General features: G+C 38.5%; 1 protein-coding gene across 9 annotated transcripts in view; it reads left to right on the top strand.

Annotated features, from left to right (window-relative positions):
* Nucleotides 1-16,059, top strand: part of Ncoa1 (nuclear receptor coactivator 1) — a 277,740-nt gene that overhangs the window by 93,734 nt on the left and 167,947 nt on the right. For all 9 annotated transcript variants that reach the window (XM_039112177.2, XM_039112179.2, XM_039112182.2 and 6 more), the window contains 1 exon segment: nt 2,869-3,003. The gene's annotated coding sequence lies outside the window, so the exon portion shown is untranslated.

Below are 16,059 nucleotides of genomic sequence, written 5' to 3'. Positions count from 1 at the left end.
ACACACAGAAGCAAAGAGAACAAGAAGTATGGCAAAGGTATCAACTCCCAAAGCTCAGCCCCAGTGATGTACTTCCTCCTGCAAGGCTAAAGCTTCCATATCCTTTGCAGTCAGTGTCAGCCCCTGGGAGCTAAGTGTTCAAATATATATGAGCCTATTGGGGACATCTCTTTTTTAAACCACCAGAATTCTTGACAAAGTGTGTGCTGTTCTCACTGATCTTCTATAATGCTTTCTGTTTTCCTTTATTCTTCATTTATGAAGATTCAACTAGAGGGACCAGCTCTTTAGGGAAGCACTATTGAACTTCCAAGTAGAACAGAATATCTATTGGCTTTTATCTCTTACACACTGTTTCATTTTTCTCAAGCCAATTGACAGTAACCCTCAGTGAGAGGTGGCAGCTTTCAGATTTTGAGGCCAGTCACTTTGAGGAGTGTCCTTTGATTTCTCAGTGGGTAGATAGTTAATTGGCTTCAGATAGGGTCATAGAGTCAGCTTGAGAGAAAAGATAAAATGACACAGAGGGGAACTCATTTATTAGCATAATAAACATTTTTAAGATTTAAAATTTTACATGTGTTTTGTGTATGTGTATATGTATTTGTGTGTCTGCACACATGTGAGGACACATATAAGTGTTTGCATGAGGAGGCCAGAAGTCAGTGTTGTGTATTTTTCACATTTTTGTTTTTCTGAGACATGGTGTCTTCACTGGACCCTGAGCTCAAGCACTGCCTGTCTTCACTCACCAAAACACCCAGTGCTGAGAATCTGAACTCAGGTCCCATGCTTGTGCAGCAAACCCTTGGTCAACTGAGCCATTTCCCTAATCTCAATTTAAGATTATTCTACATATTTTCTGATTTATACATAAACCATACAATAATATTAGTGGGGTTGAATTTTTAAATGTACCTTTTAACTGGTGGATGAAAACAAAAGTCATACTTATTTGTGAAGTATCATGTGGTTTTTCCCCTTATGTGTGTGTTTGCGTATACACATGTACATGTAGGCACATATATGTGAAGCTCAAAGTACAGTCTCAGCTATTATTCCTCAGTCACCATCCACTTTGTTTTTGAGATAGAATTTCATGGGTGTAAAACTTGCCACATAACCTAGCCAGGAAGCTTCAAGGATCTCCTTGTCTTTGCCTCCCTAGCATGTGATGGTGTTGATGTATATGTTCATTATTTAATGGTTTTAATCAACTTAAACATCTGTCTTCTCAAACATTTATTATTTCTTTGTGGTAAAAAAACTACTTAATTTCCTCCAATCTCTTTAAAGTATATACCACATTGTTAATACCACTCTCCAGCACACAACCAGAGTTTCTTCTTTCTCTCTAAGTTAGCTCTAAGTTACCTTTTGCTCAGTCTCCCTCTCCGTCCTCTAGTAATGTTCACTTTACTCTTAACATCTCCAAGATCAACTTTTTATATGCCACATGGGAGTGAGATTATGCAGCGCTCATCTTTCAGTCACTGGCTTATTTCAATTAATGTAATTACCCTCAGTTCTATCCATGTTGTCACAAATGACAGGATTTCAATCTGTTTTATGGCTGACTATATTCCACTGGGTGTGTATACCACATTATCTTTATCCATTCATCAGTTGATGGGCACTTCAGCTGTTTCCATTTCTTGCTATTATGAATAGTGCTGCAATGAACATTGGAGTGCAGATGTCTCTTTGATGTACTGATTCCATTTCCTTTGGATGTATACCCAGAAATGGATTTCTGGATCATATGGTGGTTCTATTTTTAATTTTTGAGGAATCTCCATACTATTTTCCATAATGGAGGTAGTAATTTGCATTTCCAACCACAGTATACAAGGGTTCCCTTTCTTCCACATCCCCATCAGCACTTGCTGCCTTTTGTCTTTTTGATAGTAGCCATTCTTATTGAAGTGAGATGATATCTCATTGTGGTTTCGATTTGCATTTCCCTGTTTATTAGTGGTGCTGAACAGTGTTTTCCACATACTTGGCCATTTGTGTGGAATAAAGGACAGCAGTTGTGGAATAAATGAGCGTGGTGAAGAACCACAGAACACTGGGTATGAGAAGAGGAGAGACGGTAGTTGTCCAGATGGTTAGTGTTCTGAATAAGCTGACTGGATGTCAGCCCTGGGAACCACAGGTAGAATTAAGTAGCCCAGATTCCTAAAGTGATCTGATAGAATGATCATCTCTGAAGCTTGATGATCTGTTTTTGTGATTTTGAGAAATGTTAATGTTACTACTGAGGGCTGGGAACACAGCAGTTAGTTGGTAGGTTAGGTTCCTAGCATGCAAACTTCACCGAGTGCTAAGACTGGAGCCATTAGGTCTCACCCTCTTCACAAGGCCATGGCTGTACAGTGTCCACTGTGTGGCGGCAACTTTGAGGTAGCACTCAGCATTAGCAGTGGCCCCAATGCAAGCACCATCCACAACACTGGGTCTTTGCTATTGCAGAGTTATCTTATTCTGAACTCCTGTCCTTCCCTCTGTCTGTTTTACCTGGCTTGGGGTGCAGAGGGTGCAGAAGCCACTGCCACGACTGCAGCGGCTCTGTGTGAGCAGTCTGAGGATCCCACGGCTTTGCAACACCAGTGTCCAATCAGTTTGCTGCTGATCACCATAAGCTATCTGACCTTAAAAAAGAAAAAAAGAAAAAACCAGTCAACTTCTCAGCAACTTTATATATTTCCCTGTTATACCTTTAGTCTTTGATTTAATTCTTTTCAAGCTGTAGCAGTGACATGAATGACCAGTTGGAGCATCTAAGAATCCTTGTGTGCTTGCTGGGAAATAGTGACTTCATCATCATTTCCGTGGCCTAAGTGTCCCTTCTTCCTTCTGCTTTAGATCTGTCCCTACTAAAGGAAATGAAACTGGAATTGACCTGATGATAACACCAAGGCCCTTCAGACAAGATCACAGAGGAGGAAACCTGGCTTCCAAATGAAGACACCAACATTCAGAATTTCTACTTATTCAAAGGTATTTGAGGCACAGTTTTACTTGACTTGGTAGTGATTTTGTAATGTGATTTCTGTATGTAGGCTTTGTAAGTTTAAATCTTATATGTTTGAGTGTCCATGCCCTGCCTCACTCCACTTTCCCCAAAAAATCAGCAGGGGAAAAGTTTAGATTTTGGAAGTTGTATTTCTTCTGACTAACAAAGTGTGTCCGTGATTAGAAGATTGATACTCTGTAACTTAGTACTGAAGTGGAGCGCACCTGAGTGTCCTGTACACACCTGCATTCCCAGGACTTAGGAGACTGATAGGGGACTCACCATGAGGTTGAGGCCGACCTCACCGTACAGTGAGACCCTGCTTCCACAGAACAGAGCTAAAGAGAAAATCAGTTTAATGGTTATCTGACTACGTCATGATCCTTGACATTAACCACTAAATCCCACATCCTAACAGACCACTCACATAGCGAGACTTTTAGAAAAGACATTCTGTGTGTCAATTAGAAACTTGTTTTCCCTTTCTCTTAACCTCACTGTTAAGGGTTTTCTATACTCCAGAGTGTCACTGTTATTCCTATGGGACCTTTGGATCTGGTGGACTACTTTCATGTCGAAGAGGAAGGCAAGATACAGACTAGAGAGTCACATGACTCCTCTAAAACACAGGGTAACTCTCCATCCACTTTAAAGAATGCATAAGACAACTAAAACTAAAGGAAGGTGAAACACAGCAGCAGTTATCTAGTTGTTTAGAATGCATACAAATTGTAAACAGGGGAGAGTTAGTTATGTATTTTGTTTAAAAATTAAATTATTTGGTTTTTCACTATTTTTTATATAGATGTAAAGAATGTATGTTGGGTAGACAAAGTTGATTCATTTCTAGGTATTTTTACAGAAATATAAAAAATAGTATTTTGTTAGAATATAAAGATACCTATTAGGAGTAATTGCATATTTTTTGTTTTGTTAGGAAGATATGGAAAGCAGTATATTGAAAAGAGTAAAAGTAGTGCTGTGGAAATCCTAAATGGCCTTAGCTGTAAAAGACTTTCCTCCTAGAAGAGGATGATGGTGCAACCGCTTACTTTCTTAAAGAAAAGTTAGCTCATATCAGATAGAAGTGTGATGTTGCCTTAGTAACAAGTTTAAAAACTGTCATTGGCGTCTAGTAATAGGTCCATGTACGTTTGTGTGTGTGTGTTGTGTGTGTGTGTGTGACTGTGTGTATGTGCGTGTGTGTATGTGTATGTATGTGTGTGTGTGTGGTGTGTGTGTGTGTGTGTGTGTGTGTGTGTGTGTGTGTGTGTGTAATTTTGAAGCAAAGGTGAGTAATGCATAAATATATGGTGTGGCTCACTCAGAGCCACCGTAATACTGTTTGCAGATATGACGTTTCTTCTTTACTTGAGTATCATTTGAGTGTCTAATCTTTACAGTGAAACAAAATAAAATAAAAATGGTTTCTAGATTTGTGGAAAGATGTAAATTACTCTAGAACTTTATTATGAATGATGTTGAAGACGTAAGTTATGCAGCATGTGTTCTCTGAGGCCAACAAGACTAAAACCAACATCTGAAACCAAAGAATGTGTAACCATAAAATCATGGTTTTGATTCCCTTTCTAAGCCGTATAGTTAAGTTCTGTACAGAACTTACCAATGGACAGAATTTGGGTGTAGGGAATTATGATCATGTGAATTTCTTTGCTAACTGTTTGTGGATGCTGTGATCTACTTCTAAATGTTCTCTGCAGTTTAAAATACATTGCTTAAATTCTTGTTCAAAATTTTGAATTAATCAATTTCACATATCTCTCCAATATTGCAAGGTCTCATGAGGTAATTTTCCCTTTGGAAAATAAAGAGAATTGAAAGTTTCATAATACCTTTGAACTGAAATCTCTGACCATGTTTCAGAGTTTAGATTCTGAGATTATGGAATTGTGTTGCTGGGTCGGATTCCAGTGAAGTGAAGTCAGTAAAACTTGAGAGAATGATTTAAAGCCCTGAAAAATTTACCGGAGTATATGTTCTTTATTACACATTACACAACTACCGTGTTACCTTTAAACATCTTTTCATCTGGACAAAGGAAAGAATTGGACACAAATTTGGGTAAAGTAGGTGAGGAAAGGGTGAGGCCTGTGCTGTGCTGGGCTGTGCTGTGCTGTGCTGGGCTGTCTGTACTGGGCTGCAGCCTGCAGGGAGGGTACAGGCTTCTTTCATGATACTCTGGGAAACTGAGTTCATGGTTCTTAGCTTCTTTGTAATAATTAGTATTTAGAGTGTCATGAACTGTGTACATAAAACAATATAAATGAGTTTTGGAGTGATATTAATGAATATTATTACTAAAACCAGAACGCTCTGCTACTACAGTAACTAGAAATGTCCTTTTCATAGGAAAAAAACTCTCAGTACACACTACAAATGAGAAGCTTGTAAAACCAGTTTCAAAGTTAATGATAAATATTATGCTTGGAGAGAAAGTAAAATGAGCTTTTGGCAAAAATGTCTTATCAAAGGCATACCATCTGGAAAAGCAATTAGTGTCATATGTATGCTAGCGGGTATTTTGTTTTTTCGGGAGAAGGAAAGCTCTGATATTCAGAGAACATTCCAACACTTCATTTAGGTGTGCTGGTTAGCATTGAAGATCTAAACAAGAGCTTTCTTGTTTGTATCTTGTTTTGGTTGGTTGATTGGTTGATTTATTTTAAAACTACGTATAGCCCAGCAAAGCTGCATTTGTTCCTTCACCTCAAAGCACAGACAACTACAGAAAAACTACTAAAAGCTGTAGGGAAGGGTGTCTTGGAGTATTAGGTATAAGAGATTGCAGCTATCAGTTCATACTCTGTCCTTTTTCAGGGATAGAATTAGTATTCAATAATGTAGTTCCAATCATGATTCAGGATGAAAAGGGGTAAAAATTATGGGTATTAGCAGTATTTGGCCTCTAAACCCATATCTTTTTAGAAGTTGTAAAGAAATAAATGGTCAGCAACTAAAAAATTAAGGTTTCCCACAATATCATATACTGTCTACATGGGAAAATGTTTACATGCTTGTGAATCTATATTTTGTAAATTGAATAAATATTTATTGACAAGTGATAATTTCATTTTTCCTTATTTGAGAGGGCCTGATTTAGTATTTTACATAGGTCAATTTCATTACTCTTACAAGTTTTGATGTTAAAGATAAGATACACAAACTTTATAAAGTCTGATTTATACATAGAATATCTCAAAGAGTTTAATTATTTCCCTCTATCTGATTATTTTACTAAGTTACAAAATATCAGGGAATTAAAAAATTCCTAAAGTCAAATAATCGCAAAACCCACTTCTCTGAACTTTTGGGATGTAGCTAAGGCATTTCTAGGAGGGGAGTTTAGAGTTGAAGAGGTGGCAACAGGAGGATCCTTGGGCTTGCTCACCAGCTAGTCTACCCAAGTCTGTGAGTGTTTGCTTCACTGAGAGACTCTGTCTGGTGTCACAAGGGCTTGCTGTCTAGTCAGCAAACTCAGAAACTCAAGCTCAAGTTCAGTGTGAAACGCTACAATGAGGTACGTTAGAGAGTGATAAAGGAAGACACTCATTGCCTTGCTTTGGCCTCCACATTCATGTACATGGGTACATACACCTACGTTCTCATGTGCATATCCAACACACATACAAGAAAGAGCCTGCCTCACAGGATATGTGGAGAATTATTGAGGATGATAATTTTAAAAGAATTAAATTTGGACCTCTGTGCTTACATGACTATGCACGCGCGCAGGCGCGCGCATGCACAGACACACACACACACACTTCTGAGCTCTGTATGTTCAAGTTAGACACACACACACACACACACTTCTGAGCTCTGTATGTTCAAGTTAGACACACACACACACACACACTTCTGAGCTCTGTATGTTCAAGTTAGACACACACACACACACATTCACACACACATAAATATAAATAAGTGTGTATAAAGAAGTCAGAGAGAACTCAAATGACTTAAGGATTGTCACATGATCGTAGAAAAAGAATTGGCAAAATCGAGATCAGTAACAGAAACAAATAATGAAAACCTGGTGAAATGCATATCTGAAAGCTCTAGAACAAAAAGAAGCAAATTCACCAAAGAGGAGTAGAGGGCAGGAAATAATCAAACTCAGCGCTGAAATCAACCAAGTAGAAACAAAAAGGACTATATGAAGAATCACCAAAACTAGGAGCTAGTTCTTTGAGAAAATCAACAAGATAGATAAACCCTTAGCCAGACTAACCAGAGGGCACAGAGAGAGAATCCAAATTAACAAAATCAGAAATGAAAAGGGAAACATAACAACAGAACTTGAGGAAATTCAAAAAAATCACTGAATCATACTACAAAATCTTATATTCAACAAAACTGGAAAATCTGGAGGAAATGGACAATTTTCTAGACAAATATCAGGTACCAAAGTTAAATCAGGAACAGATAAACCATCTAAACAACCCCATACATAACTCTAAAGAAATAGAAGCAGTTATTAAAAGTCTCCCAATCAAAAAGAACCCAGGACCAGATGGGTTTAGTGCAGAATTCTATCAGACCTTCACAGAGGACCTAATACCAATACTGTCCAAACGATTCCACAAAATAGAAACAGATGGAGCACTACCAAATTTCTTCTATGAAGCCACAATTACACTTATACCTAAACCACACAAAGACCCAACAAAGAAAGAAAACTTCAGACCAATTTCCCTTATGAATATTGAAGGAAAAATACTCAATAAAATTCTTGCAAACTGAATCCAAGAGCACATCAAAATGATCATCCATCATGATCAAGTAGGCTTCATCCCAGGGATGCAGGGATGGTTCAATAATATGGAAATCCACCAACGTAATCCACTATATAAACAAACTCAAAGAAAAAAACCACATGATCATCTCATTAGATGCCGAGAAAGCATTTGACAAAATTCAACACCCTTTCATAATAAAAGTCCTGGAAAGTTCAGGAACTCAAGGCCCATATCTAAACATAGTAAAAGCAATATGCAGCAAACCAGTAGCTAACATTAAACTAAATGGAGAGAAACTTGAAGCAATCCCACTAAAATCAGAGACTAGACAAATCTATCCACTCTCTTCCTACTTATTCAATATAGTACTCAATGTCCTAGCCAGAGCAATCAGACAAACGAAAGGAGGATACAAATTGGAAAGGAAGAAGTCAAAATATCACTATTTGCAGATGATATGATAGTATACTTAAGTGACCCCAAAAGTTCCACCATAGAACTACTAAGACTGATAAACAACTTTAGCAAAGTGGCTGGGTATAAAATTAACTCAAACAAATGAGTAACCTTCCTCTACTCAAAGGATATACAGGTTGAAAAAGAAATTAGGGAAAGGACACCCTTCACAATAGTCCCAAATAATATAAAATACTTCTGTGTGACTCTAACCAAGCAAGTGAAAGATCTATATGACAAAACTTCAAGTCTCTGAAGAAAGAAATTGAAGAAGATCTCAGAAGATGAAAAGACCTATGCTCATGGATTGGCAGGATTAATATAGTAAAGATGGCCATTTTGCCAAAAGCAATCTACAGATTCAATGCAATCCCCATCAAAATTCCTATTCAATTCTTCATAGAAAGAGCAATTTGCAAATTCATTTGGAATAACAAAAAATCCAGAATAGCAAAAACTATACTCAACAACAAAAGAACTTCTGGGGGAATCACCATCCCTGACCACAAGCAGTATTACAGAGCAATAGTGATAAAAACTGCATGGTATTGGTACAGAGACAGGCAGGTAGATCAGTGGAATAGAATTGAAGACCCAGGAATGAACCCACACACCTATGGTCACTTCATTTTTGACAAAGGAGTCAAAACCATCCAATGGAACAAAGATAGCCTTTTCAGCAAATGGTGCTGGTTCAACTGGAGGTCAGCATGTAGAAGAATGCAGATTGATCCATGCTTATCACCCTGTACAAAGCTTAAGTCCAAGTGGATCAAGGACCTCCACATCAAACCAGATACACTCAAACTAATAGAAAAAAACGTGGGGAAGAGTCTTGATCACATGGGCACTGGGGAAAATTTCCTGAACAAAACACCAATGGCTTATGCTCTAAGATCAAGAATAGACAAATGGGACCTCATAAAGCTGCAAAGCTTCTGTAAGGCAAAGGACACTGTCTTTAGGACAAAATGACAACCAACAGATTGGGAAAAGATCTTCACCAATCCTACATCTGATAGAGGGCTAATATCCAAAATATACAAAGAATTCAAGAAGTTAGACTGCAGGGAGACAAATAACCCTATTTAAAAATGGGGTACAGAACTAAACAAATAATTCACAGCTGAGGAATATCAAGTGGCTGAGAAACACCTAAAGAAATGTTCAACATCTTTAGTCATAAGGGAAATGCAAATCAAACAATTCTGAGATTCTACCTCACACTAATCAGAATGGCTGAGATCAAAAACTCAGGTGGCAGGAGATGCTGGCGAGGATGTGGAGAAAGAGGAACACTCCTCCATTGTTGGTGGGATTGCAGACTGGTACAACCATTCTGGAAATCAGTCTGGAGGTTCCTCAGAAAACTGGACATTGCACTACCCGAGGACCTAGCTATACCTCTCCTGGGCATATACCCAAAAGATACTCCAATATACAACAAAGACACATGCTCCACTATATTCATAGCAGCCTTATTTATAATAGCCAGAAGCTGGAAAGAACCCAGATGCCCTTCAACAGAGGAATGGATACAGAAAATGTGGTACAGCTACACAATGGGATATTACTCAGCTATCAAAAACAATGACTTTATGAAATTCATAGGCAAATGGTTGGAACTGGAAAATATCATCCTGAGTGATGTAACTCAATCACAGAAAAACACACATGGTATGCACTCACTGATAAATGGATATTAGCTCAAAAGCCCAAATTACCCAAGATACAATCCACAGACCACATGAAACTCAAGAAGAAGGATGTCTAAAATGTGGATTCTTCAGTCCTTCTTAAAAGGGGGAACAAAGATATTCGTAGTAGAAGATATGGAGGCAAAGCTTGGAGCAGAGACTGAAGGAACAGCCATTCAGAGCCTGTCCCTCACATAGCCCATATATACACAGCCACCAAAACTAGATAAGATTGATGAAGCTAAGAAGTGCATGCTGACAAGAGCCGGATATAGATGTCTCCTGAGAGACACAGCCAGAACGTGTCAAATACAGAGGCGAGTGCTAGCAGTAAACCATTAAACTGAGAATGGAACACCAGTTGGAGGAATTAGAGAAAGGATTGGGAGAGCTGAAGGGGCTTGCAACCCCAGAAGAAGCACAATGCCAACCAACCAGAACTCCCAGGGAGTAAACCACCAACCAAAGACTATACATGGACTGACCCATGGCTCTAGCTGCATATGTAGCAGAAGATGGCCTTGTTGAGCACCAATGGAAGGAGAAGCCCTTGGTTCTGCCAAGGTTGGACCCCAGTTTAGGGGAATGTTGGGGTGGGGTGGAAAGGGGGGTGAATACAGAGGGAAACACCCTTATAGAAGAAGGGGAGGGAGATGTGATTGGGGGCTTATATCTGGGAAAGGGAATAACATTTGAAATGTAAATTAAAAAATCCAATAAAAGAAAACAACAACAACAAAGAGTGTAATGAGCAAAGAACATGAGAAGCATGTATGAAAATGTCATAATGAAACCCACATTTTTTAAAAATTTTTTTATTACATATACTTGTTTACTTACATTTCAAACGTTATTCTCCTTCCCGGTTTCCTGTCCATAAGGCCCCATTCTTTCCCCTCCTCCTCCCCCATACAGGTATTCCCCCTGTACGTCCCCGTTATTGCCCCCCAATATTCCCCTGCACTGGGGGGTCCATCCTTCACAGGACCAAGGGCTTCTGACAAAACCCACATTTTATATACTGGATAAACACACAATAGAAGAAAACAAGAAAATATATTTTAGCTTGAAAATTACTTCTGTAATCCAAGGCAAACAGAAAAGAATAGGAACCTTTGTCTTCTAATCACTCAGATTAAAATATCTAATTATCAGCTTTGTATAATGATGCTTTAAATTTTTTTTAATTCAACAGAGTACTGGAAGTAGACATAAGTGAAAAATCTTGCTTAATGCCTCATTTAATGTTCCATCATAACAGTCAATCTATTGATGGGTGATTTTTAGCTAGAAAATTTTACTTTAGTAAAAATAAAGGATAAAAAAGAAAAAGGCTGAATAAGATTGATTGCATCTCAAACTGATTCCAATCTCTCCCCATAAACATTTTTGCAGTGAGGCTATTAAAAAAAAGATAGGGGAATAGGTGGGACTTTGGCAAAAACAATCCAGATGTACAAGCAGTGGGCTGTGGCCAGTCCAAAATGAGGCCGATAGAGCCGGTAAGCATAGCAACAATATAGCGAATCCCTTCGAATATGTTTACGTGTGTGTTCCTAAGATGCTCATAGACATACAAACAAACTACCACGCTTAGTTTTGTTTGAAGTATACTTAGGAACCAGCTATACTTCAGGGTAGACAAATCATTCATGGCTGAGAGGAAGTTTCTTTTCTCAGGAATGTTTTAGTTAATAGGAGGAGAAAGGGCGATGGAGCAGAATGTCACCATTGAGAACAAATTCCTGATCCTGAGCAAAGGTCACCAGTGGCTGCTAGCATTACAGGAAGACTTAGTGGACATTTACAGTACAGCCTTCCTGTGAAGTAATCTTGCCTCCAAATTAAATTTCAATCCAAATCTGATCAGGTGTTCTAGTGCTTGTTTATGGGAATAGAGAAATATACAAAACACTGCATATTGTCAGCATAATACACGTCCTTGGTGCATAGGCTTCTCTCCCACCCACCCGCACTCAACACACAAATAAAGGATGAGTAAAGGAAGAAAAAACAAAGTGTCAGGTTACTCACTGGCAAGGTTGGAACTTTTAGATGGTCCAGATTTTGTCCTTAGGTGATATGGCACAATCATGGAAATTTGAATACTGATTGGATATTTGATATTCAAGAACTCTCCTTAGTTCTAAATATGAATAATAACATGAAGTTATGTTTTCACAGTCCTGATATTTTGAGGGACACACTGACATATTCATGGGTGCAAGGTATGCCTTGGGTCTGATTATTTTCCAGCGTACAAGCAAGTCTGTCGTGGAGATGAGTTTTGCCATCAGATGAGTGATCGTTGCTCATGTTAGGTGTTTATGACTGAGACAGCATACTGGTAGGAGGGGCAAGAGATAGTTTGTGGTCTTCTTGAAAACTCATCTCTAAGTAAAAGGTCCAACCATTGCTCTTTGTTCAGCTATGCTCACTGAGCAATGAGCTGAATTCTTAATTCAAATAATTTCTTGAGTTTTCAATAAAGAAGATATTTCTCACAAAGGACAGATTGGCTGTGTAGTATTTATTATTTAAGGCTCTATTCTAAGCGCTTTATGCAGATTGACTCACTAGACTCTCACAAGAACTCCAATGAAGAGAGGCTAAGTGCCAAAAGTTAATTATCTGCTGTATGGGAGGCTGGACTGACTTCCAGGGCTCCAGCCTTGCAGTCTGCTGCCTCTCCAGTCTTGCCTCTCTTTATAACTTTTAATTCTAATGACTTATTTTCAATTATTTTATTTAATTATTTTTACATTTGTTTTTCAGTATGCTGGTTGGTGAGTCCAATTTTAACAGACCAGTTTTCCTTTGTAATTTTGATTTTGGAACTTGTCTTAATGCTTAAGAGAATACAGAGGTCTGTTGAGTTTACTCCTTTATTAATACAAGGAATTAATTAAGAGACAAAGAATTAGTTTAGTACATAGCAGAAAAATCAAAGAATCAAGTGTCCCGTAACGGCATCTGCAGTTGAAGAATACCTTGATCTGTAAACATCTTATTCGTAGCTCATTTTCTTTGGTTTCTTTTGGTTTCATTGGTCTCCTGTGTGAGCACCTCTGTAACATTACACCTCCTCCCCATAACTCCTACAGCTATTGTGTGATTGCATCCTACTTAACCGTTTAGAAGGCACTTGAGATAAAACAAGCCAATGTCCTTACTACGGTATTTAGCACATATGATATGTATTTAGTAAATATACCTCTCCATTTGAGAAACAACTACAAGGCACGGTTCAAAAACTGTTCTTTATCCTTTAGTATTTAAAACTGTAAAAGAAAAAAAATACTTGGTAAGTCTTGGTAAGGTAGGAAGTCGTGGTCCTAGGCATGTGGGGAAACTGAAGATGTGTGATAGTGATTCTAAGGCATAATTGCTATGGTCTCTATAAAGAACTTAAAAAAACAATCGTCTTTGAGTGTGGAAAATGTTAACTCATATTACAAATACCTTAGTATTATTACTAATGCCAGAAGAATATTTGCTATGGGAGTGGGCATTTCAGGAGAAAATCTGACTTTTCCCAGCCCAATTACAAACAGGACAGTGTGAGATGCTGCTGAGATCACGGAGTTATTTATGAGTGAGGCACATAGACTCGGGTGATTTCACCCCCGAGAGAGAGAGATGGGTCACAGTTACAGATAGCTTTTCCTGCCGTGTCTTCAACATGGCACTTTGATGACCTGGCATAGCTAATTAAATGTGGCATTGTTTCCCATGGACTATCGATCACCCTCATCTGCACCTGTCCATCTGTGGAGTAATAAATCGAAGAGGCCTGTAATGGATCTTTAGAGGTATTTTTGAAAGAACCTGAAAACTGAAGATTTTAAAGAAGAATGTCTTTCATATTCCAGAGTATGCCATCATAACTCTTAAGTGATTGTAGCTATTGAAATCTAGAGTTCATGGTTATTGAGATTATATATAAAGAGGAGGCTTTGCTCCTGGGGTGTAGGTTATTGGTAAGAAAAAACATTGTTTTTGAAGAACAAAGCTAATGTTTATGACAGGAGCCTATTACTTTTTCTGTTAACAGAAATTTTGAGAGAGAAGACAAATTCTGGACTGTATGAAGCCAGCCAGAATCTAATACACAGGAATAAGCAAGCTTAGTTACCCTTTGGTAGCTGTGGTTGTAAAACTATTGAGACAGTGTTGCTTTAAATATGATGCTAAGTGGAGAAGTGTGCTGTGGTTGTGTGATAGAGCATGGGCTGGAGTGAACGCAAGAGGAAAGAGAGGCACTATGAATGAGACAGATGTGACACTGGTATTTAGTTACTGCTGGATGGTACGCATTGTAGCTAGATGCTATGTCTTTGAGATGGCCCATCTTATGCCACCCAGGCTGATTAGGGGCTCCCAGGCTCAAGTGCTGCTCTCCTCACAGCCTTCCGAGCAGACCCAGGCATGCTCCATGCTGCTGCGCTTGGTAGACACTGCATGCTGAATACAACCCCGATTTCCATGTGGAGTTAGATGCTGTCTGTGTTCTGTGTGAGAGGAAACAACTGCAGGAAGGCTGACTTAGAAGGTAAACATCTCAGAGTAGACTAGGATTTATCCATTCCTTTGCCTTGGGATGACACCTGGTTTAAAATGAAGACTTGATTTTTAATCAGATTATTAAATATTAGGGTTTTTTTTTTTTTGAGCTGGGGACTGAACCCAGGGCTTTGCGCTTCCTAGGTAAGCGCTCTACCACTGAGCTAAATCCCCAGCCCCGGGGTTTTTATAGTATAAACAAATTACAAAGAATTTAGATTTGGGGAAACAAAGGAGCTGGTTCTCTGATTCAGTTTAAGGTTATGATATGGTAGAACTTCTAGAAAATTATTATAGTTACAAATGCATTTGTTGTATGGTATCTTATACAAGAAAGGTCATAATTTTAACATGCTACTCACTAGACAAACTGCATTTTTTTAGCTTTAAAAACATTTATAGGTATATATTAATGACACTGAATAATGGGTTTTATTGTGCTATTTCATACATTTATACAATGTACTTTAGTCATCCTCTAGTTAAAGCAAGGAGGTTTTACTGATTTTGACAGTAGTATTTTTTGTTTCTTGTGTTATTTGTGCATTTGTGTGTCTGCTACTGTAGATCAAACCCAGTGCCTCTGTGTGTAGGTAAGTTCATGGAATTTGATATAGCATAGCATTTTAAATATCTTATCACTTTAATTTCCTCAAATAACAATGACCACAAGACTTGGTGTATCCCAGTGATAAAGACCTGCCTAGTGTGTACAGGGCTCTTTCACTCGACCCTTGCCTAACAAAGACAAAGTAAGACAGAGAGGCCTAACTTGGGAACATGTAATTTAATACTAAATTTTTAAGTTTTGAAAAACATTTTTTTGTTTGAACATCTTTTATTGGCTAGTAAGATGGTGCAGTATGTAAAAATACTTGTTGGCAAACCCAAAATTCTGGGCTCATTCTCCAGAACCCACATGGTAGAAAGAGAGCTGACTACTGCTCATTGTTGTGACACATGTGCTGGGGGTGTGAACACCATCCTATTTTAATTAAATGTAATAAAAATGTTAATAGATCCTATGAGGTTCTTCCCTATGTAGCTACAAAACCTTGAACTTGGTAAATAGCCCAGGCTGGCTTCAAACTAAGTTTCTTACTAATGATTACATCATGCTCAGCTATGTGTGTCTGTGTACGTGTTAGTGTATGTGGGTATACAGGCCAGAGGTTGGTGTTGAGAGTCTGCTTTAATCATCATCCACCTTATTAATTAATTAAGCTAATTTTTGAGTCAGGGTCTCTGATCCTAGAAATCTTTGCTTTGCTTGCACTGGCTGGCCAGCCAGCTCTAGTGGTCCATAGCTTCCCTGGATCCTCCTTTCCAGTACTGGGGTTACAGATTCTCAGTGCCACCGCTTTCACATAGGTGCTGGGGTTCCAAATCCAGGTCTCCATGGTTGTGTGCCAGACATGTCACTGAGTCATTCTTGACATTTTGGTTTTTGTTTCTTTTATTTTTCCAGACAGGGTCTCTTTGTGTAGTCCTGGCTGTCCTGGAACTTGTTCTGTAAACCAGGCTGGCCTCGAACTCACAGAGATCTGCCTGCCTCTGCCTTCTG

This window comes from Rattus norvegicus, chromosome 6, assembly GCF_036323735.1.
Source record: "Rattus norvegicus strain BN/NHsdMcwi chromosome 6, GRCr8, whole genome shotgun sequence".
Taxonomy (NCBI): Eukaryota; Metazoa; Chordata; class Mammalia; order Rodentia; family Muridae; genus Rattus; species Rattus norvegicus.
The sequence above is the reverse complement of the archived record's forward strand: the minus strand, read 5'-3'. Positions and strand labels throughout refer to the sequence as shown.